This window comes from Giraffa tippelskirchi, chromosome 1 (assembly GCF_054371585.1).
Source record: "Giraffa tippelskirchi isolate mGirTip1 chromosome 1, T2T-mGirTip1v1.2.pri, whole genome shotgun sequence".
Taxonomy (NCBI): domain Eukaryota; kingdom Metazoa; phylum Chordata; class Mammalia; order Artiodactyla; family Giraffidae; genus Giraffa; species Giraffa tippelskirchi.
The window spans coordinates 14,570,315-14,593,864 of record NC_137275.1 but is presented as its reverse complement, the minus strand read 5'-3'; the positions used below and the strand labels follow the sequence as shown (position 1 = coordinate 14,593,864).

At 39.0% G+C, this 23,550-nt stretch overlaps 1 protein-coding gene and 1 non-coding gene across 4 annotated transcripts in view; one reads left to right on the top strand and one right to left on the bottom strand.

The window, feature by feature from the left end:
- Window positions 1–23,201, bottom strand: part of KLHL8 (kelch like family member 8) — a 53,603-nt gene extending 30,402 nt beyond the window's left edge. For 2 of the 3 annotated variants that reach the window (XM_081581231.1, XM_081581248.1), the window contains exon 1: window positions 23,041–23,201. The gene's annotated coding sequence lies outside the window, so the exon portion shown is untranslated. Of the gene's footprint in view, window positions 1–22,688 lie in introns of all 3 variants that reach the window. The other variant, XM_081581242.1, reaches the window with a different exon arrangement.
- On the top strand, window positions 18,724–18,795 carry TRNAW-CCA (transfer RNA tryptophan (anticodon CCA)). Its single transcript has one exon. It is a non-coding gene; the product is annotated as a tRNA-Trp (tRNA).
- Window positions 23,202–23,550: the final 349 nt, after the last annotated feature.

The window sequence follows — 23,550 nt, the reverse complement described above, 5'->3', positions numbered from 1 at the left end:
AAAACCTGGGAAGACTTTAGGTTTGTACCTCAGGGTGATCTTCAGTGTAGAGACAGCCTACAACAACAACAAAAGGCCAAACAATAACAAAAAACAACAAATCTTAAGGAATAGGGAAGATCTGGTTTCTAGGGTTATCACATTATTAGATTCAAATGTCTAGTATTCAATAACCAAAAATATCACAAGGCATACAAAGAAATAGGGAAGTATGGCCTATTCAAGGGAAAAAATAAATCATCACAAACTGTCTCTGGGATAAATTCCATTAGCTCTCTTTCAAAGATTTTAAAACAACTGTCTTAAAGATACTCAAAGAACTAAAGGAAGATGTGTACAGTCATTCATGTTAACAAAATGGAACTATCAGTAGAGCAACAGAAAACCTAAGAAGCGATCATAAAGAGATTCTGGAACTGAAAAGTATAGTAACTGAAATTGAGAATTCATTAGAGAGCTTTGAAGGCAGACCTGGACAGGTAGAAAAAAGATTCAGCAAACTTGAAACTAAAACAAAGAAAATTATCAGGCCTGAGGAACAGAAAGATTGAAGAAACACAAACAGCACTTAAGGGACCTGTGGGACATCAAACAGACCAACATTCATATCATGGGAGTCCTAGATGCTGCTGCTGCTGCTGCTAAGTCGCTTCAGTCGTGTCCGACTCTGTGCGACCCCATGAACTGCAGCCTACCAGGCCCCTCTGTCCATGGGATTTTCCAGGCAAGAGTACTCGAGTGGGGTGCCATTGCCTTCTCCCCCTGGATGAGTAAGAGACAAACAAAAGGGCATAGAAATAATGGCTGAAAACGTCCCCAGTTTTATGAAAGACATAAACATCTAACGAGCTCCAAAAAAGATGAACTCAAAGAGACATATTATAGTCAAACTTCCAAAGAGATAAAGAGAGAATCTTGAAAACAAGAGAAGTGAATCATCACATACAGGTGATCCTCAGTAAGTTTATCAGTGGATTTCTCATCAGAAACTCTGGAGGCCAAAAGATAATGGGCAGATATGTTTGAAGTACTAAAAGACAAAATCTGTCAACCAAGAATCTATATTTAGCAAAACTGTCCTTCAAATGTGAGGGAGAGGTTAAGATATTCCCAGATAAGCAAAAGCTGATGGAGTTCAAGATCACTAGACCTGGCCTGCAATTCAAGCAAGTCCTACAGATGAAAGAAATGAAGGAATACTAGACAGTAACTCAAAGCCACATGACTATGAAAGTAATATACATGGATAATGACAAAAGCTAGTATTATTGTAACAGCAGTTTGTAACTGTACTTTTTGTATCTGAGAGATGAATTTTTAACAAGTTATTAATGTAAAAAGCTACTATTACTGTAATTTTGGTTTGTAACACCAAATGTCAATGGATTAAATGCTCCAATTTTGGCAAAATAAATAAAAACACATGATCCAATTATATGCTGTCTACACAAGCCTTGTTTGCAATCCAAAGGCACAAACCAATTGAAATGGAAAAGACTGAAAAAAGATTTCACGCAAATAGTAACCAAAAGACAGCAAAAATGGCTACACTAGTATTAGACAAAAATAATACTCTGAATCAAAAATGTTACAAGAAACAGAAGGAGATTATATATTAATAAAAGGTTCAATACAGCAAGAAGATATAACTATAAACACATATTATGACAAGTCATGAAGATATATGGAGCAAAAACTAAGAAATGGAGAAATAGACACTCCTACAGTTAATAGTTGAAGATTTCAATAGACTTAACATAATAAACCAACTGGATCTAGCAGACATATACAGAACTCAACAACATACACTCTACTCAACAACAGCAGAATACACACTCTTCTCGAGTGCATGCACATGGGACAGTTTCCAGAAGAGACCACGTTAGGCCATAAATTGAGACTCAATAGATTTTAAAAGACAGATATCACACCAAGTATCTTCTCTAATCACAACACAATGAATTTAGAAATCAATAACAGAAAAATGAAAACCTTACGAAATTGTGGAAATTAACATAATTGTAAACTGATGGATCAAAGACGAAATCACAGGGAAATCAGAAAATACTTAGAGACAAATGAAAACAAAAACAACGTGCTGAACTCATGAGATGCAGCAAAAGTAGCACTAAAGGGGAAATTTATAGTTTTAAAACACTTGGGGGGAAAAAAAGACATCTCAAATCAACAATCTAATTTTAAAACTTCAGGAACTAGAAAGAGAGGAATAAACTAAACCCAAACCTAGCAGAAGGAACGAAATAGTGAAGATTAGAGCAAAGAGAAATGAAATAGAGAACAGAAAAACAATGGAGGAAAATCGATCAAACTGAAAGCTGGTTCTCCGAAAAGATAAACAAAATGGACAAAACTTCAGCTAGATAGACTAAGAAAAAAGAGAAGGCTCAAATCACTATATTCAGAAATAAAATGGGGACATTACTACTGATTCTAAAGAATCAAAAAACACTGTAAGAGAAAATTAACTGTACAAATTGGATAACCTAGATGAAAAGGACAAGTTCCTAGAAACACAAAACCTATCAACACTAAATCACTATGGCCTATAACTACTAAGGAGGCTGATCAGTAATCAAAAATCTCCCAACAAATAAAAGCCCTGGACCTTATGACTTCACCAGTACATTTTACCAAACATTTAAAGAACTAATACCTTCCTTTTCAAACTTTTCCAAAAAACTGAAGAGGAAGAAACACTTCCCCATTTGTTCTACGAGGCCAGCATTACCCTGAAACCAAAGCCCACAAGTGTTGGCAAAGATCAACAGAAAACTGAAACCCTTGTGTACTGTTGGTGGGAGTGTAAAATGGTACCGCCCCTGTGGAAAACAGTGTGGTAGTTCCCCAAAAAACTTAAAATAGAATTACCATATCATGCAGCAATTCCACTTCTGGGCATATCTCCAAAAGAACTGAAAACAACATCTTTTTTTTTTAATTAAAGTATAGTTGATTTACAATGTCATGTTAGTTTCAGGTATACAGTACAGGGATTCAGTTACATGCATAAATTTGTGTGTGTGTGTATTCTTTCTCAGGTTATTTTCCCTTATAGGTTATTACAAAATCCTGGGTATCGTTTCCTGTGCTATACAGTATGTCTTATTGGTTATCTATTTTATATATGGCAGTGTGTACATGTTAATCCCAGCCTGCTAATTTATCCCTCCTTACTCCTTTTCCTTTTGTGAGTCGGAAAGCAAGGTCTTAAAGAGATATTTACACCCCCTTGTTCAGAGCAGCACTATTCACTACAGCAATCCAAGTGTCCATAAACAAACAAATGGATAAGCAAAATGTGGTATAAATATATTATTCTGCTACAATGTGGATGAACATTTAAGAATATTAAAGATAAGTGAGATAAGTCAAATAAAAGACAAGACTGTATGATTCAATTCATATGACATACAAATAGTGAAATCATAAAGACAAAAGTATAATGACTATTGCCAAGGGATGTGGGTAAAGGAGAATGGGGACTTATTTAGTGGGTATAGAGTTTCAGTTTTATAAGATGAAGAGTTACAGGGATGGATGGTGGTGGCGATGGCATAACAATATGAATGTATTTAATACCACTAAAATGTGCACTTGAAAATAATTTTATGCTATGTGTATTTTACCACAATAAAAAAAATCTAGGGGTTTCCCTGGTGGCTCAGTGGTAAAGTATCCACTGGCCAATGATGGAGACATGGGTTAGATCCCTGATCCACGAAGATCCCACATGCCACAGAGCAACGAGGTTTGTGCACCACAGCTATTGAGCCTGTGCTCTCAAGCCTGAGAGCTGCAACTACTGAGCCCACATGCCTGAAGCCCGTTCTCCCCAACAAGGGAAGCCACCACAATGAGAAGCCCACATATCACAACTAGAGAGTGGCCCCTACCCGCCACAGTTGGAGAAAAGCCAGCACAGCAACAAAACCCAGCACAGCCATAAATAAATAAATAAAATTATTTAAAATATCTAATTTGAGAACAAGTCAACAGCACATTAATTTTAAGACATGGAATGCATTACCTCCAAAAAGAGAAGCTATAAACTGGAAAATTTAAAGTTTAAAGACTTTATCCAAAGATGCAAAGCAAAAATAGAGGGTATTTTGACTGAAACAGGCTTATGCTGGATTTTGAAGTCAGCTCACGGTTCCACCATTTACCAAATGAATAACCTTGGGCAAATGACAACCTGCTAAAACTTTAGTTATCTCATTTGTGAAACAGAGAAGCCATGTATCTTAAAGAAATATTCTGAGGATTAGAGATACAGTGCTGCTAAACACAGACACTTGCATTTTAAAAATCTCATTTATTTGCATTTTCATATCAGATTTACTATATTTACATAGTCAAAGTTACTCATTATCAAAGCATATTTGATGAGTATCCACACCACCAACAGTTCTATGCCACATTCTACTTTAGTGACAGTAACAAAGAGATTTTAAGTTAAAATATGTGATTATACACTTACTGGCTATGTGTGAGGTTTTTTTTTTGAAGGCCCTGCTAACCTTATTCATCTGTGAACAGGTATATCTATCTACTTCATAAGACTATTCTAAAAATTAAATCAAATGCAATAATGGATTTACAAGCGCTTATGAAATTATAAACCATGTTGCAAATATTGGTGTTATTAGTGTGGAAGCTTCACTTATCATGTAGTTTCTGAAAATAATAAATACCTTAACTAGTCTTCTCCTATATTAGCCTCTTTATTCTTAACTGCATCAACAACTGTTTCTAGCTTTTGACAGGGACCAAAATGTTCGATGTAAGATTACAGATTATAGTTATTAATATCTTCTTAGTTACCGTGGTGGACACAGAATGGTGACCCCTCAATGAGTCATGCTTTCATATAATCCCCCTGAGGATAAGAACCACCTGTGACTTGCTTCTAACCAACAGACTATGGAAAGGTGACAAAGTGTCACTCTCTTTATGATGTTGTATTATATAAGACTGGGTGAACAGACTGAAGTGAGAGGATCACCTGCAAGCCTTGAAGAAGCCAAGTGCCACGGAGAGACAGCCCTGCAGCAAGAAACTACAGGCAATCCCCAGGATCTCAGGGAGTTCTCCACCTACCAGTAAAACGTTAGGGTCCTCAGTCACACTGCTGCACAGAAATTCTCCCAACATTCTAAATGAATTGGGAAGTAGATTTTTCCACAGTTAAGCCTCCATATGATAACACAGATCAGCACCCTCACTGCAACCTTGTGAAATCCTAAGCAGAGGACCCAGATAAGTTGTGTCCAGACTCCTCACTCCCAGAAACCCTAAGACAATAGTTAATTTTTACTGCAGTATAGTTGCTTTACAATGTTGTGTTAGTTTCTACTATACAGCAAAATGAATCAGCCATACATATGCATATATATCCCCTTTTTTGGATTTCTTCCCATTTAGGTCACCATAGCGCAGTGAGTAGTTCTCTGTGCTATCCAGTAGGCTCTCCTTAGTTATCTATTTTATACATAGTAGTGTATATATGTCGATCCCAATCTCCCAATTCATCCCACCCTCCTCCACCTTCCCCCTTGGTATCTAAAGTAGTCATATGCTCAGGAAAAAAATAAAATGGTGTTTGTCAGAGGCAGAGGGGTGAGGAAAAAGAAGAGTTATTGTTCAATAGATATACGCATTTCCGTTTTGCAAGATGGAAAGTTCCAGAAATGTGTTGCATAACAATGTGTACGTAGTGTTTTAAGACTAATGTACTGTACACTTAAAAATGGTTTAGATCGGCAATTTTATGTTGTGTCACTACATACTGACAAAAGGGTCAATTCCCTAAGGATATAATAATTTTAAGTGGTGGAGTCAGGACTCAAACCTAGCCAGCAGGACAGTTTCCAAATGTCTGTGCTGTTAACCCCTGCACTATGGTTCAGAGCATACTGCAAGTGAAAGAGAATCACAGAACAAAAAAATACATGAAAAGTCAAATTCTCTATCCTCTCCCCTCTAAAACCAGCTATTTTTTCTAATTCCTCTGCTTTTGCAAGTGGCAGTGCCATTTTTTCAGCTGCCCTCATTCAAAAACCTGAGCCATATCTGACTCTTTTGATTTACATAACCCATCAATTTCAATTCCCCTGATTTCTACTTGGGAAAAATCTCTCTCCCATTTGTCTTTCTTCCTACTCTCCCTAAACTCGCCTCTCTTTCACTGAACTCTAATTCAGACTCCTGTATCTTTCATTAACCAATCACCATGCCTCTCCATCCCATCCCGAAACATCTACGTAGGACTGCCAGACTTATGTGGCTGTGTCACTTCCAAGCTGCTTAATGTTATGCATTTCAGCAGCTTATCCAGGCATTCAAGGCTCTTCTTGCTCTGACTCCAGCCTACCTTCCAATCTTTTCCTTCACTAATTTTTGACATAAAATAGGAAAAAGAAGGGGAAACACTACTTACTAAACCACTGTGTGTCACGTATTCTTCCAGAAATCTTACAGATACAACTGTCCTTCAGTATCCACAGAGGATTAATTCAAGGACCTCCCTCAGATACTAAAACCAGATGATGCTCAAGTGTCTTATACAAAATGGTATAATACAGTTGGCCCTCCATTTACACAGAATCCGCAGATACAGAGGGCTGACTATACTCTCTCTTTTAAGCATCACGAGGTGGCACTAGTGGTAAAGAACCAACCTACCAATGCAGGAGACACTGAGCTCAATCCCTGGGTCAGGAGGATCTCCTGGAGGAAGGCATGGCAACCCACTCCAGTATTCTTGCCTGGAGAATTCCATGGACAGAGGAGCGTGGCGGGTGGCAGTCCATAACGTCGCAGAGTTGGACACGACTGAAGCAACTTAGCACACGCATCCACGACGACATTACAGATGGCCTAAACATCCCTGACTTGCCTGTCACACAGGTAGAAAATTGTGGAAGCTAGGGTTTCAGTTCAGTTCTGATTCAGTTCATTCTTCTATCATAGACTTCACTATTCCACTTTCCTCAAGTATACACACAAGCCCTCAAAGCTTCGCGTGCGGAAGGATGTGAAGGCCTAGTTTATTAAGTAATGCTTCTTCCACGAAGTCTCTAATTCTCCCAATAAGACATGATCTCCCTTCTATGAACACAGACAGTACTCTGTACTTCTCTAGTCTGCTCACGTTCTTCCTCTTGTGTTTTAGCCTTATCTACCTAACACAGTGTGAACTGAGATTATGTCTCAAAGACACCTATGTATCTTACCCACATGAGCTTGCATCATATGTGACTGATTCTTGTGGGCTGGGTGTTTTTCCCCCAATATTTAAAAAAACTGAGTCAGTTCTACATTACTGGTTAGCCTAATGAGTCTTATTTCATCTAGAAATTTGTCACACTGTATTTCATGTCCTAAGTGGGTATTGTGATTGTAGGTATCATTAATATTTTATTTCTAAACTTCACTAGGTTTAAATACATTCAATTCAAAACTATCACACATTTTCTCCCTTATATCAAACTACTCTAGCTTCTGTCTAGTAGAAAGTTTTATTATGGTCATAAAATAATTTCCTTTGTCAGAGGACTGCTCTATGAAAAGGGTATTAGCAAATACTCATTTTTATAAAATTGCTTTTACATTTGATGATAGATTTGGGCAAGAGACAAAAGCTCAAACACTTTCACACCAAATTCTTTAAAATGGTCTTTTTAGGGACTTCCTTGGAAGTCCAGTGGTTAAGACTCCATGCTCCCAATGCAGGGGGTGAGGGTTCAATCCCTGGTCAAAGAACCAAGATCCCACAAGACCTCTGGTGTAGCCAAAATAAAAAAAATTTTTAATGGTGTATTTAAAGAATTCAATGTCCTCAATTTTTTAAAAAGTCTGTTATATATAATAGGACAGGCACAGGAAAAGAATATTTACTCTAAAACACTTCACTCTATAAGCCTCATCAATCAGCTAAGGTCTTTAAAGAATGCAAATTTGTAACGAGTGAAAGCGTAACTCCACCTAAACTCCAACCCAGAATTCTTTTTAATGTATCTAAGATTCTCTTAGAAAAAAAAAAATGATACCCCTTTCCCAAATATTTGTTGTTCAGTTGCTAAGTCATGTCCGACTCTTTGTGACCCCATAGACTGTAGCACCCAAGGCTTCAGTGTCCTTCACTATCTTCCGGAGTTTACTCAAATTTATGTCCGCTGAGTTGGTGATGCAACAGATTATAAATACAACAGAAAAAAAAAGGGATGGTCCACAGAAGTTTATTTCTATCACACTCTGGTACATTATGGGGCTTCCCAGGTGGCAGTAGTGGTAAAGAACCCACCTGCCAATGCAGGAGACATAAGAGACTCGGGTTCCATCTCCTGGGGTGGGAAGATCCCCTGGAGAAGGGCATGGCAACTCACTCCAGTATTCTTGTCTGGAGAATCCCATGGACAGAGGAGACTGGCGGGCTACGGTTCACAGGGTGGCAAAGAGTCAGATATGACTGAAGTGACTTAGCACTGGTACATTATGGCATTAAAACAGGTAGGAAGTTAAGACCATTTTTTTGTTCCTCTAAGTGCCAATAAAGTCATATCAACCAACAGCTGAAGACTAAAGTACTTCAAAAAGAACAACATAGGTTTTATTGATTCACTGCAGAAAATACGTTATGTATTTTTTTTACATGTAAACACAACTTACAATAATGAGAGAAAAGAGGACTTACAGCAACAGCATAAAAGTACAACTATGATAAGTCAGTCCACTCTATACTGGTTTTCAAACTTCTTTGCATTTATACTAAGTGGAAAGAATTCTAGACGGCACTTTGAGGACTTCCCTGGTGGTCCGGTGGTTAAGAATCTGCCTTCCAATGCAGGGGACACGGCTTTGATCCCTAGTCTGGGAACTAAGATCCCACAGGCCACAGGGCTACTAAGCCCGCGTGTCAACGACTGAGCCTGTGCTCCATAACAAGAGAAGCACTTCGACTGAAAGCACCTCTAAAAACAACTCAGAGCTATATAGTTACTGATGTAGTACCTACTACAGGCAGCAATAGTGCTATGAGACTCAAGCTTCCTTAAAATAAGTTTGGTTTGTACTCTTTACAATTCAGTTAGATAAAGCCTTTAAACGATAGAAAGTATTTTACAGTGGTTTCTGATTAATTTCAGAGCCATGTCGTAAAGTTGACAGAGAATGTGTATGTATCAAAATTAATTTGTATATATTTGTGAAATAAGATGGAAAACCCCACCTTATGTTCTGCAGAGGAAAACCTGACTGCATGTAATTCTCTACACACTTCATGCTATCTTTCGGCCTCTGTTAGGCTATCTTCTCATTTTGAAATGCCCTTAAAGCAACATCCATTCTTACCAACTGACTCTAACTCATTTTTTTAAGACTCAGCTCAGGTTTATTTGCTTAAAAAGGCCATCCCTAAAAAAATCTCCCTTATTCTTAGCCTGGATTGGGTGTACTTCCTCTGTGCTCCTGTAACAATATCTTTTTCATTGTACTTATAAAGCAGATTATACCATACTCAACCTTTATTCAAATTTATAATACTTGTAATAATTGTGTGCTTACTATTAGTATTTTGGTAACACTAAGTCCCCAAAACATAGGCACTTTCTACTCACTCCTACTAGGCCCATGTTGAGCACAGCATACAGTTAGCAGAGGTACTAAAAATACTTACCAAACAAACACAACAGTTATGAACCCTGGAGACTATTTTTCTATTATCCAAATCAACATATAATTAAATTACTTTAAAATAACACTGCATTCTGGATATGTTATTTTAACCATAATCACAAAGGATGTCCCTTAGCAAAGACATTTTTCAATTGTTTCATTACAAAGATTAATGTTGCTTAAATTCATTTTTTAACTTTTAAGTCAGAAAAAATTAAGCTACACTCATTATTTTTTTTTTAACAAAAGCAAATAGCAGAGATTTAAAATTTTTTAACTTTATTTATTTATGGGTGCCGTGGGTCTTTGTTGCTGTGCCTGGGCTTTCTCTAGTTGCGAGAAGCGGGAGCTACTCTCTAGTTGCTGCACACTGAGATTTTAAATTTTGAATCAGATGATCCAGAAGAAAATATATTGTGCCAATAATTAAAGGAGAATCTGCTTCTTTGACAAACTGAATTACAGCTTCAGTAGTTCCTACTCATTAAAGATACACATAACTTCCAAGAATTACTATGACTTACAAAAAAATGTTTTCCTTAGCATCTATTAGATACAATTGTTATTTGTTATCACTCTGCTTGTTAAATACTACTGTCATTTCCAGGATCCCTAAACAACATTTTCACTACACTGAATATTTTGTAGGATGTTTCTATTTTAGGGTCTGTTTTATTAAAAAGGCATTCTACTCAGGTTCCATTACCCATAATCATTGCCTGTTTGAATTAGACCACTGAATTTATTACAATCATAACAGTATAAAAGTCTAGTATAAAATAATTTGCTTTAAAAAGGACTTGAATTTTACCTAATTCATGAACTACATCTGTGAACTCTTAAGGAGTGTCTATTATTATTTTTACTTAAGAATGTCATAGAAGTCACAGGGTTGTACTCAAATAACAAATGATAATTATCTGAATAAAAACATAAAGCCTACTGAAAAAATTCACCAATAATTTGTTTCCAAGTGTCCAAAGATGAGATATTTCTCATTCAATATATGAAACAACACACAAAGCTAAGTAATAATTATTATTTACTCCAGTGAGAGCCAGGCAGGTCAGGCACACTCTCTCTGAGTAGAGCACACTGCTAATCTCAGTTTGGAAGGGAGTGTGGTGCTTAGTGGCTGGTGAACTTTCAGAGGCTTGCAAAATCTTGTTCACTACGTTGTTACTGATTCATTAAACAGACTTAAAACCAACGCTAAAGAACTGTCATTTATTAAGTAAGCCGATTTCAAACTGGTTCTGATGACTAACTGTTACCATGGCTATATGAGAATCAGTCTTCTCTTAGGAGTTTGGGAACTTCCTTTTATCTTTACAAAATTAACACATAAACCAACACACAAGGATGAGAGGGGGAGGGAGGTGGGTGGGGGGTCCGGGAAGGGGAACACATGTAAACCCATGGCTGATTCTTGTCAATGTATGGCAAAAACTATTACAATATTGTAAAGTAATTAGCCCCCAACTAAAATAAATAAATTTATTAAAAAAAAAAAAAAAAGAGAAAAAAAAAAGAAAAAAAAAAAAAGAAAAAAAAAAAAAAAAAACCAACACACACACACACACATATGTATACACTAAAGGATATATACTGGTCATGTGGTTTTATAACATTTCACAAAAAAAACCAAATACTGTCAGTGTTAAGGAAAAATACCATTTGCCTTATATTTAATCATTCAATCAGTCATCAGATGTTATATTGCAGGTTCTGGAAATTCACAGGTGAACATGCAAAGCAACAACAAAGGGCTCTGCTGCTAAGTCACTTCAGTCGTGTCCGACTCTGTGCGACCCCACAGACGGCAGCCCACCAGGCTCCCCCGTCCCTGGGATTCTCCAGGCAAGAACACTGGAGTGGGTTGCCACTTCCTTCTCCAATGCATGAAAGTGAAAGTGAAGTTGTTCAGTCATATCCGACTCTTCACGACCCCATGGACTGCAGCCTACCAGGCTCCTCCATCCATGGGATTTTCCAGGCAACAGTACTGGAGTGGGTTGCCATTGCCTTCTCCAACAAAGGGCTTTATAGCAGTGCTATTCAAAGTGGGTCTGGTCCACATTTTTTTTTTAAACACACTGCAATGAAGTAGGTACAAAAATCGAGTGCCTAGAAACTCTTATAACAAAGTTGTATTTGACAATAATTTTATATTTGTTGAATTTCATAAAAATTGAAGTTTGCATTTTGTATTATCTTTTTTAATTTCATTTTTCTAGTCATTCATTTTTGTTGTCTTTACCAAGGTACTGATTCACAAACTAGTTTTCACTATAGTGTCTGAAGAAAATTACTTTAAGGGACTCAAGAAAGGCAGCCAGAGTAGGTGAGGTTGTATTATGTTTTGCTACCAAGATACATGCAAAATTAACCATGCATTACACACCAAGACATACTTGCTCCAAAATTAAAAGGAAGGTGTTAGTGGCCTAAAAGAAAATCCCTCAGCAGATGATACAGCACACTAACGGAAGGCTGCATCATCAATGTTGTAGATGGACTAGGAAGTTCTAGTGTATGGAAAAAACAAAAGACTTATTAAAGTGCTGCAAGAGCCAGATCCTAAATGTGAAGAAATTCAAGAATACCTTATCTGGTCTCTTACATTTTCCTTAAAAAAACAAAAATGTATGCCTGCCAAGTCGCTTCACTCGTGTCCAACTCTTTGCGACCCTATGGACTGTAGCCCCTCGGGCTCCTCTGTCCATGGGATTCTTCAGGCAAGAATACTGGCACGGGTTGCCATGCCCTCCTCCAGAGGGGGGGAAAAATGTATGCACAAGCATAATCTAATTTTTTAAGTTATCTAAAAAAAGTCCTCCCCCTCTTCCCCCCAAAAAAGATGAATAAGACGTAATTCCTACTATTAAGGAGCTTGAGTCATCCATTCGGGACACAAACAAGTGGTCATAATACTGTGGTTAAGGCCATAGTAGGGAGATACACTGGGTAACGTGGGAGAATCTAAACTAGCCTTGGTGATCAAGAGGGCTACCCATTAAAAATGCAATAGCTATACATACTCAAAGTTCCCATTCCACTTATCCAACTATAACCTAGTTTCATACACTCTACTCCCTAACTTTTCCTCATACTGTTGGCCTTGCTTCTCCAGCCACAGCACTTTGCTCACAGGCCCCATCATCTCACAGCCTCCCCTCTCACATCCTTGTTACCGCTGCAAGTTCAGTTCAGTTGCTCAGTCGTGCCTGACCCTTTGCGACACCATGAACCGAAGCACGCCAGGCCTCCCTGTCCATCACTAACTCCCGGAGTCCACCCAAACCCATGTCCACTGAGTCAGTGATGCCATCCAACCATCTCATCCTCTGTTGTCCCCTTCTCCTCCCGCCTTCAATCTTTCCCAGCATCAGGGTCTTTTCCAATGAGTCACCTCTTCACATCAGGCGGCCAAAGTATTGGAGTTTCAGCTTCAGCATCAGTCTTTTCAATGAACACCCAGGACTGATCTCCTTTACGATGGACTGGGTGGATCTCCTTGCAGTCCAAGGGACTCTCAAGAGTCTTCTCCAACACCACAGTTCAAAGCATCAGTTCTTCTGCGCTCAGCGTTCTTTATAGTCCAACTCTCACATCCATACATGACCACTGGAAAAACCCTAGTCTTGACTAGATGGACTTTCGTTGGCAAAGTAATGTCTCTGCTTTTTAATATGCAGTCTAGGTTGGTCATAACTTTCCTTTCAAGGAGTAAGCAAGGATGATAACTGCTGCAAGTTATCATCCCCAAATTCAAATCTGATCATATCACCTCAATGCTTAAAAACACCCATGGATAAAGTAATAGCAGAAAAAACGAGGTACAAATTATACAATCTTTTTAAAAATGTGTATGTGATATGCTTCTAACTTGAATTGCTGTTTTCGAACCAATTAATGAATAAATTCTACACACCCTTTTTTTTTTTGGTTCAGAGAAATTTATGGAGGAAAATAAGAAAATATAAGTTTAAAACTGGCCACAGACCTTTAAGGCATGGGCTATACAAAGTATATTCCCAAAGCTCTTCAAATTCTAAGAAAAATGACCAAATATTTCCTTTTACTATAGCTAGCATGTCTGTTTTAACTAGGTTAAATATTCTTATATATAATAAATACTTCATAGTACTTTACAGTCCCTTATATAATGATCATATGATACACTTGTTGATTTTATAAGGCTTAAGAAGTAGCATGGTATAGGAGAAAAAACAGTGAGGTAGCTGTTAGGGGAACTGGATTTTAACTAGTTGCATTATTGGGAAGTTACCTATCTCTCATGTCTCAGTTTCTTCATTTATAAAAGAAAAGCGTTGGTCTAGGTCAGGGGTCAGCATCTTTTCCTTTAAAGGGCCAGACAGTAAACAGTTCAGGCTTTATGCACCATCCACACTCTGTCACAACTACTCAACTATGCCAGAGCGGTAGAAAAGGACCCACAGATAAACATATAAACTAATGAGAGTAGCTGTGTTCCCATAAAACTTTACAAAACCAGCAGCAAGCTAGGCTTGGCCTAAGAGACCATAGATTTGGGTAATCACTATTTACAGCCGCCCCCTAGTATCCTGGGGGATTAGTTCCAGGACACAGCCCTTCATACCAAATCCAAGGATGCACAAGTCCCTTACATAAAACAGCATGCACAGTATTTGCATATAACCTTGTACAACCTCCTCTCATTTACTTTGAATCCTCTCTGGGGTCACAAACAGTCAAACACAACTTAGCAACTGAACAATAAACAACAATACCATGTAAATGCATAAGTCACTAGTGTGCAGCTAATTCAAGTTTTGCTTTTTGGAATTTTCTGGAATTTTTTTTTCCTGAATGTTTTCATCTGAGTTTCCTCGAATTTACATATATGGAATCTGCAGATACAGAGGGCCTGTGTACTTCTAGTTCTGAACTATGAGAGTACTTTTTTTCTATTTAAAACTAACTTGTTGCCGTTCTTTTTAGAGAAAACTATAGTCGTATTTAACACAAGGCACAAAAAATAGCAGTTAATAGCAGACTTAAGAGCCAGTTTTGAGAGTCCCATTAGCTGTATAACCTTAGGCAAGCTACTTAAAACCACTCTGAGCATCCTGTTAAGACTACTGTGAAGAATAAATGAAGTAATATATGGAATGTATTAATACTTAGCCCTGTATCTAGTTCACAGTAAGCATTCAATAAATTGACACTATTACTTTTATAAAGTATGTGATCCTCAGTCCTCGGTGAGGAACACAATCCCCCAATCAACATTTTTCCCAGCAAAGAAATACAATATGCTATATAGTGATCTACAATCAGATGTATTTTTCACTATAGCAAAAGATGAGAACTGGTTATATTGTTCTAAGCCTTTCTTTAAAAAAAACTATCGATACAACCAGTGGTCCCCAACCATTTTTGGCACCAGGAACCAGTTTCACAGAAGACAATTTTTCCATGAACTGGAAACAGGGTGGTTTCAGGATGACTCAAGTGCATTACATTTATTGTACACTTTATTTCTAATTTAATTCCGGCACTGATCTGGCAGGAGGTACTGGTCCGAAGCCTGGAGGCTGGGCATCCCTGGATACAATAGTCAGCATTAGTTGAGTACTTACTATCTACTTTGCATGTATGACTGTATGACTCTGGTTAAGTTACATAATCTTTTATTAGCCTCAGTTTCTTCACCTGCAAAAATGAGAAAAGTAGCAATACAAACTTCTTAAGATTGTTACAAGGACTAAATAAGTTAATAAATTGTCTGGCACATAAGCTATATAAGCAAGTGCTATTATTTGAGTTCTATATTTCACATTTATTCATTCTGTTCCTCAGGATAATTCAAAACAGTAATATTATTATATTTATAGTTGTTGATAATAAGGCTCAGAGAGGTTAAGAAACCTACCCAAGGTCACATAGCTATTAAGTGGCAACGCCTAGGTCTCAGCACAGGCATGCATGACTGTACAGCCAAAACTCAACACGAGGCTGAAGATGGCATTAATTCTGTCTTTGTACAAGGAGTATAACTACATCTTCGCATGGTATGTTTAGATTATGGAACCATATGGAACTAGAACATGGATATAACATTCTCCCCACACAGAAAATGTTTTTGAATTTTTTTTAAAGTTTAAGAGTAAGAAAATACACATAAAATCACTGACCTTTTTTATTTGAAGTATCGTGAATTTACAATGTTGTGTTAGTTTCAGGTGAAGAGCAAAGTGACTCAGTTACACTTTTTTTTTTTTCAGATTCTTTTCCCTTATAAAAACACTGATTTTTTAATATGACAGTATTTCCACAGGTAAAGTTTTTGCTAAAATGATTCTTCTGTTTTTCATTTCTTTTTAATTAAACTCACACTTTCATTATTAAAGAAATAAGCAATCCTCTGCAATAAAATAACTAAAGATGCAGCATAGTGACAAGCCTATATATGTGGTACTATGCAAATGCTGATAATTCATCCTAATTGATCTTTGAGATCTATATAGACCTCTCAGACTTTATAAAACGTGCAAGTCCAGAGTTGAACACAATTCTGCTACTAATTTATACTAACTAGTCGATAAATCCCCAACTATTTATTTAAAACCTTGAACTGTGAAAAGCATTCAGATATCAAATGAAAATACCAGTATCAAAGAAAAAACAAAAAAACTAAAAAAGACAAAAACACATTACTCCACTGAATAGATTCATTCATAAGTTGGTATACCATGACTTGATCCACTTCATACTCTACACCTTTTGACTGCTACCGGTAATTGGCCCAGAAACAGAAGTTGGCTTCGCACTGTAAAGCCTTATAGTTAGCAACCTATCACTAACAAAGAAAACAGGGCAGTTTGATATACCTTACTTCCAAACTCTATTATAAGAATGAACTCAATCTTAGAACTCTAACCTACTTCTGAAATTCCCAAAATACAAATAAGATCAATTTTAAATGTCATAATTAAAATCACAAATCACAATCTAATCTACATAAGCTGATTATAAATTTCATATTCTTTCCAAACTAGCAGTGCTGAACCTTAAAATGATCATCAATTAGGATTCAATATAACTTCATACTCCATGTTATATAAGAAGAAATATTACACCAGAAATATACAATGTAAGTATCATCACCTAGCTTGGAAGAGAAATACTTAATTTTCGTTAGCATTTTAGTATTTTGTTGAGAAAAGAAAAAAAAAATCCAAATTTTAGAATAAACAAACCAAGTTATCTTTTAACATTTCAAAATATTATTCCAATGTGCTGGACTGTACCAGGGTGCCATTCTTCGCCATACAGTCTACTGCCCATCAACACTAGAGGGGTGGGGGGAGGCATGGAAATTAACTCACTAACAGTAATGGATCAACCAGTGGTATGTACTCCAGGTATAAGCAGCAGCACTTTTACTGCTATCAACACATTACATCAAAAATATCAACCTCCAGTTCTAGAAGAAAAACAGGCATTTGCGGTGCTTCAAAAATTATCTGTATACACATACAAACACAAAATACTGTTCACTTTTTCTCAAAAACACTAATTTTGAAAATAATCTGCATGAAATCTAGTATAGAAACCTCCTTAGATAACTGAAGCTAATGGTTGTTATCTAAATGGTTCAGTTAAAAAAGGCTGTGAACTCCTTTCTAAACCTATGTTGAAAGCTGTGGGTCTTCTCCCCAGAAAAAAACACAAATACACAGAATTCAGATTCTTGGAAGACCATTTTTGGTTCACACAGCCAAAAGTGAAAAGCTGATATTCTAAACCAGAGTTGTCTAGTTTCAGAACTGAGCTCAAGACATTATTATATCCCGATGCTTCCACAAAAGCCCTTCAGACAAATAATTAAAAAAAAAAAAAAAAGCCTAATGGGTCACATTTTATATGGTTATATCTTGAATATTGACATTAGTAAAAAAAAAAAAAAGATGTATATTTTAAATGTTCCATTTCTTCTACCTTCACTGGTTAACACAAAACATATTTCTCAGAAAAGTGAAGAAATGGTCAAGCTAATGAGTTCAGGATTGAAAAATAGGGCATTTTGTTATTCTAAGAGGCATTTCTTCTCCCTCGACTCTTTAGTTCTCAATATATAAAAATAATTAACCTTTGTTGAAAATTCAAATATAAGAAACCAGTTAAAATATCTGATGTTTTAATACACAAAAGCCATTTGAAATTAATTTTTGGGCTTCCACAGTGGCTCAGACAGTAAGGAGTCTGCCTGCAATGCGGGAGACTCAGGTTCGATCCCTGGGTTGGAAAGATCCCCTGGAGAAGGAAATGGCAACCCATGCCAGTATTCTTGCCTGGAGAATTCCAACATTCAAAATAGTCCCTTTAATCTTTTCAATATGACAAACCCATTTTCAGTTCTCTATAACTCTTAAGAGTTCTTTTTTTGGAAAAGGGTCATTTGTCTAAATCTACAGAATATACAACAGACACCAAGCGTGAACCTTAATGTAAAACTCTAGACTTTGGGTAATGGTGTATCATTGTAGGTTCACTGATTGTAACAACTGTACCTTTCTGGTGTAGGGATTTTGAGACTGTGCATACATGGGGCAAAGCAGGGGGCATATGAGGGCAGAGGGTATATGAGAAATCTCTGTTCCCCTACTTAATTTGCTATAAACCTAAAATTGCTCTAAATGTAAAGTATTTTGACAAAGGGTGTGGGGTCTAATACACCTACTTTACTTTCTTCTTAACAAATGAGGAAATAGTGTTTTTAAAAATTACCCTCAGTGGCTGTGAATTAAATTTCCTGCCAAGATACAGAATGTGCAATTATTACAGAATATATTACAAAACCATAATTCAAAAAGACACATGTACCCCAATGTTCACTGAAGCACTATTTACAACAGCCAGGACAGGGAAGCAACCTAAATGTCCACTGACGTACGAACGGACAAAGAAGATGTGATACATATATACGATGGAATATTAGTCATAAAAAGGAACAAAGTTGGGTCATTTGTATGGACTTCCCTGGTGGCTCAGAGGTTAAAGCGTCTGCCTCCAATGCAGGAGACCCGGGTTCGATCCCTGGGTGGGGAAGATCCCCTGGAGAAGGAAATGGCAACCCACTCCAGTATCCTTGCCTGGAGAATCCCATGGACGGAGGAGCCTGGTAGGCTACAGTCCATGGGGTCGCAAAGAGTCAGACACGACTGAGCGACTTAACTCACTTCACTCACTCTAGAGTCTATCGTACAGTGTTCTCATTCTGACAACTCAGAAAGAGAACAAATATTGTGTATTAACACATGTATGTGGAATCTAGAAAAACGATACAGATGAACTTATTGGCCGGGCAGGAATAGAGACACAGAATATAGGAAACGGACCTGTGGACACACAGAGTGGAAGAGGAGGGTGGGATGAACTGAGAGAGTAGCATGGACTTATAGATACTACATGTATCAATAGCTAGTGGGAAGCTATTATACAGCACAGAAAGCTCAGCAATGACCTAGATGGAAGGGATGGGGGTGGGGCTTGGAGGGAGGTCCAAGAGGGAGGAGATACATGTATACACATACCTGACTGACTTCATTGTACAACAGAAACTACACAACATTGTAAAGCTATTACACTCCAATTTTTTTTAAAAAGGGGTAGTGAACTCTTTTAAACTTATGCAGAAAGCTGTGGGTCTTCTCTCCAGAAAAACAGAAACATACACAGAATCCACAGAATCTTGGAAAACCATTTATGGGTACATCCATAGATCCAGGTTAAGAACCAGAGACAAAGTAGAGATTTTCTCTTCCCTTTGACCCTCTTCCATAGTTTTACCTCTAACTCACAAGAACCAACTAAATTATTCACAGACAATGAATTCTCTTGTATAGCCTTTAAAAAAAAGTTTCATAGTACTTACATAAGCAGTTTTCAACAAAAAAATAAACTGACAGCATTCTGAAATACACCATGTGACTAATGAAATCAATAAATGATAGTGCCTTCCAGTTTCTAAAATGACTTCACCTATTATAAAAATTAATATTTTACATTTTTACATTTAAGGAAATAGGTTCAGAAAATAACCTGCCATGGGCACACAGCCAACAAATTAAGAGCTGGTATTCTAACCCAGAACTGTCTAGTTCCAGCTCATTATTACATTTTGATGCTTCCACAAAGGCCTTTCAGACAAAGAAAACAGAGCAAAAAAAAAAAGCCTAATGGGTCACATTTTAGTGTAGTTATATACAAAATACTGACATCAGTTAAAAAAAAAAAATGTATACTTTATTTTAATTTGACTATGTTGGGTCTCAACTGCAATATGTGGGATCTTTAGAGGCAACATTCGAACTCTCAGTTGCAGCATGTGGGATCTAATTCCCTGACCAGCGATCAATCCTGGGCTCCCTGCCTTGGGAGCGCAGAGTCCTAGCCATTGGACTACCAGCGAAGTCCCCAAATGTCTATTCTAAATGTTCCATTTCCTCTTCCTCCATTGGTGAACATAAAACATGTCTTTCAGAAAAGTAAAGAAATGGTCAAGCCAATGAGTTTTAGGCCTGAAAGACATGACATTTTGTTAATTCTATGAAGTATTTCTTCTTCCTCATCTCTTTAGTTCTTAATATATAAAAATAATTAATCTTTGTTGAAAATTCAAATATAAGAAACCAGTTTAGATATCCAATGTTTTAAAACATAAAATTCTTGAAATTAATTTTTAAGACATTCAAACTAGCCCCTTTAATCTTTTCAAAATGACAAACCCATTTTCAGTTCTCTACAACTCTTAAGAGTTCTTGATTTTTTGAAAAAAGGTCGTTTGTGTAAATCCACAGAATATACAATAGACACCAAGAGTGAACCTTAATGTAAACTCTGGATTTTGGGTAGTGGTATATCAATGTAGGTTACTGACTGTAACAAATTTACCTTTTTGCTGTAGGGATTTTGATAGTGGGGGAGACTGTGCTTACATTGGGCAAGGCAGGAGCATATGAGGGTATGTGAGAAATCTCTGTTCCTCCCACTTAAATTTGCTATGAACCCAAAATTGCTCTAAATATAAACTACTTTGATAAAGGGTATGGGGTCTAATATATCTACCTCACTTTCTCCTTAATAAGTGAGGAAATAGTGTTTTAAAAATTACCCTCAGTGGCTGTGAATTAGATTTCCTGCCAGGATACAGAATGTGCAATTATTACAGAATATATTACCATCTTAGAAAATAATACTAATCTTATCAAATGTTAAAAGAATTAGCAGCTTTATAAAGAATCTAGAAAAATGATACTGATGATACTATCTATAGGGCAGGAATAGAGACACAGACATAGAGAACAGACTTGTGGACAGAGGCGGGGAAGAAGCAGGTAGGATGAATTAAGAACAGCATGGACAAATACACACTATCATGTGTAAAACAGACAGTGGGAAGCTGCTGTATAGCACAGGAATCTCAGCTCAATGCTCTGTGATGACCTGGACGGGTGGGAGGGAGGCGATGTATGTATACTTACAGCTGATTTCACACTGTTGTACAGCAGAAACTAACATAACATTGTAAAGCAATTGTTATTGTCTTTTAGTCAATAAGTCGTGTCAAACTCTTTCGTGACCCCATGAAGCCCACCAGGCTCCTCTGTCCATGGGATTGCCCAGGGAAGAATACTTAAGTGGGTTGCCACTTCCTTCTCTAGGGCTCTTCCCCACCCAGGCAGATTCTTTACTGATGAGACACCAGGAAGGCCCCAAAGCAATTATACTCCAATTAAAAATAAATTTTTTAAAAAAAGATTTAAAAAGTACTGGCAGCCTGAAATGTTAATATGAAGTTAAATGCAATAGCTGAGTATGGTACCCTAAAATTTCTTTTGATATTTATGTTCATATCTTAAAGGCGATATATACAGTGACTAAAAGTCTGAAGTAGGTCACGGGATGAGTGACAAAAGAATGGGTGCTCGTAGGGAGGAGGAGGAAAAGCTGCAGCCAATGAAATAACCCCTAGCTGAGGTCCTCTGCTTACCCAAGACTACCCTCTGGCTGGATCAACACTGGAGGGAGATGGAGGAAAAGAATTTCCTCAAGAGAGCGAGAATGAAGAACACTAACAGTTCAACAATTAATTAACGGGGGGGTGGGGGGTGGGGGGTGGGAGGGTTGCAAAGAAAGAAACAGTGCAACCAGCAGATAAAACACCTGTGTCAGCCTAGCTTCTTGCAAGAAGCTTTTCCCAAAGAATCCTCCCGAAGCAGTATAAGCATAAGCTAAAAGGGCCAAGCATAGTCATGCTATTAACACAGATGAAAAAGAATCCTGAGAAAAAGTTCAATAGCCTACGAAAAGTCACCCGATCCAAAACTGTCAGGTGGGAAAACATACAAAAACAAACAAACAAAAAAAAAAAACCTTTTCAAATTCAGGCAACCCAAACGCTAGGACTGTCAAATCCAGTCAAGGACCAGCCCCGGGCTAGAAAACGCGAAGGATGTAGATAAATCGCCTCTCGCAGGGAAACCAGCAAGCTAACGAAGCCCAGAAGCGCGTAAAAAAGAGGAAAGAGCAGGCACCCCAGGTTGTAAAACAACTCCACTGAGCAGTGGCGTGCTTGGAAAGAGGCTGCAGTTTCTGGTCTCATACTCCGAGGCACTCTTTGGTCCGGGGTGGCCCCGCCCCCGCCCCCGCCCTCCGCAGAGTCTCCACCTGAGGCGAGCTGCAAGCCCCCAGCAACCCGCCAGCCCGACCCCCCGGGCCCATAAGCCTCGCCGGCACGCCAGTCCCGGAGGGCAGACTAACCCTCCGGATGGACGGACGGGCAGCACGTCCCCAGGGCCAGCATCCCGGACGGCGGCTGACCCCGATACCCGCGCCCGCCTCCCCGACCCTCGCGGGCGGCGCGTCCCTCACCGCAGGGCCCCAGCCCGCCGGCCCGCCCCGCCCCCACATGCCGCCCTCGCCCGGACCCCGCGAAGCACCTGCCCGCCTCTCTCTTCTTCGAAAGACCCTGAGGAATGGGCCAGGCTGAGGGAGCCGGAGACTGGGGTTCCCTTCGAGGAACGCGACTACCGCGCCCCCCCGACCTTGCCTCTCGCCCAAAACGGGGGAGGGTGCGACAGAAACCGTGCAGCGGCTGAAGGGGCCCAAACCCTCCCGGCAGTGGAGTTTGGGTTCCTGCGCGCAGGACTCGGGGAGTTTCTCCTCCACAGGCGCGAGCCCGGGCGGCGCTACGATTTGGGCTCGGGGCTGAGGTGAGGGGGGGGCTTGGCACGAGCGGACAGCACCGCACAAAGAAAACAGGGAGTGAGGGGGGGACGGGCGTCCGGTTACCTCAGTCCTCGGCTGCTTCCCTCCGCTCGGTTCCCCACCCCCATCCCCGTCCCCGACCTCGCTAAGGCTGCAGCCGCCCGGACAGGTTCCTGCAGCCCCGAACAGCGCCGCACCGGCCCCGCGCGAGCATCCAACGGGCGCGCGCCCCTGTGCGCGGCCTCGCCGAGCCCAGCCGGCGCCCGGCGTCCTCTCGCCCGCGCCTGCGCACAGCACTCTGGGTCGTGTGGTTTCCAATTACCTCCTCCCGGGGGACCGCCCCCGCCCCGCTAGCCCTCCCAGCCCGCCTCCGGCGCGGGCGGCGGGAGTTTTCACCCAGCCGGGGAGTGTTGTCCTGCCTGATGCTGGCAGAACCGGGCCTGGCTGGCGTCCTCAAAACACAGGTTTAGATAGGCCACCGCATGATTAACCTCTGAAGTTATCCGCTTCTTCTCTTTTGTGGCTGTTACTTAAGTCCCGTCTCGCTCGTGGTGAAGGTTCTTAGGGTTTCTGTCGTTTAAAGAAGGAAAAAAG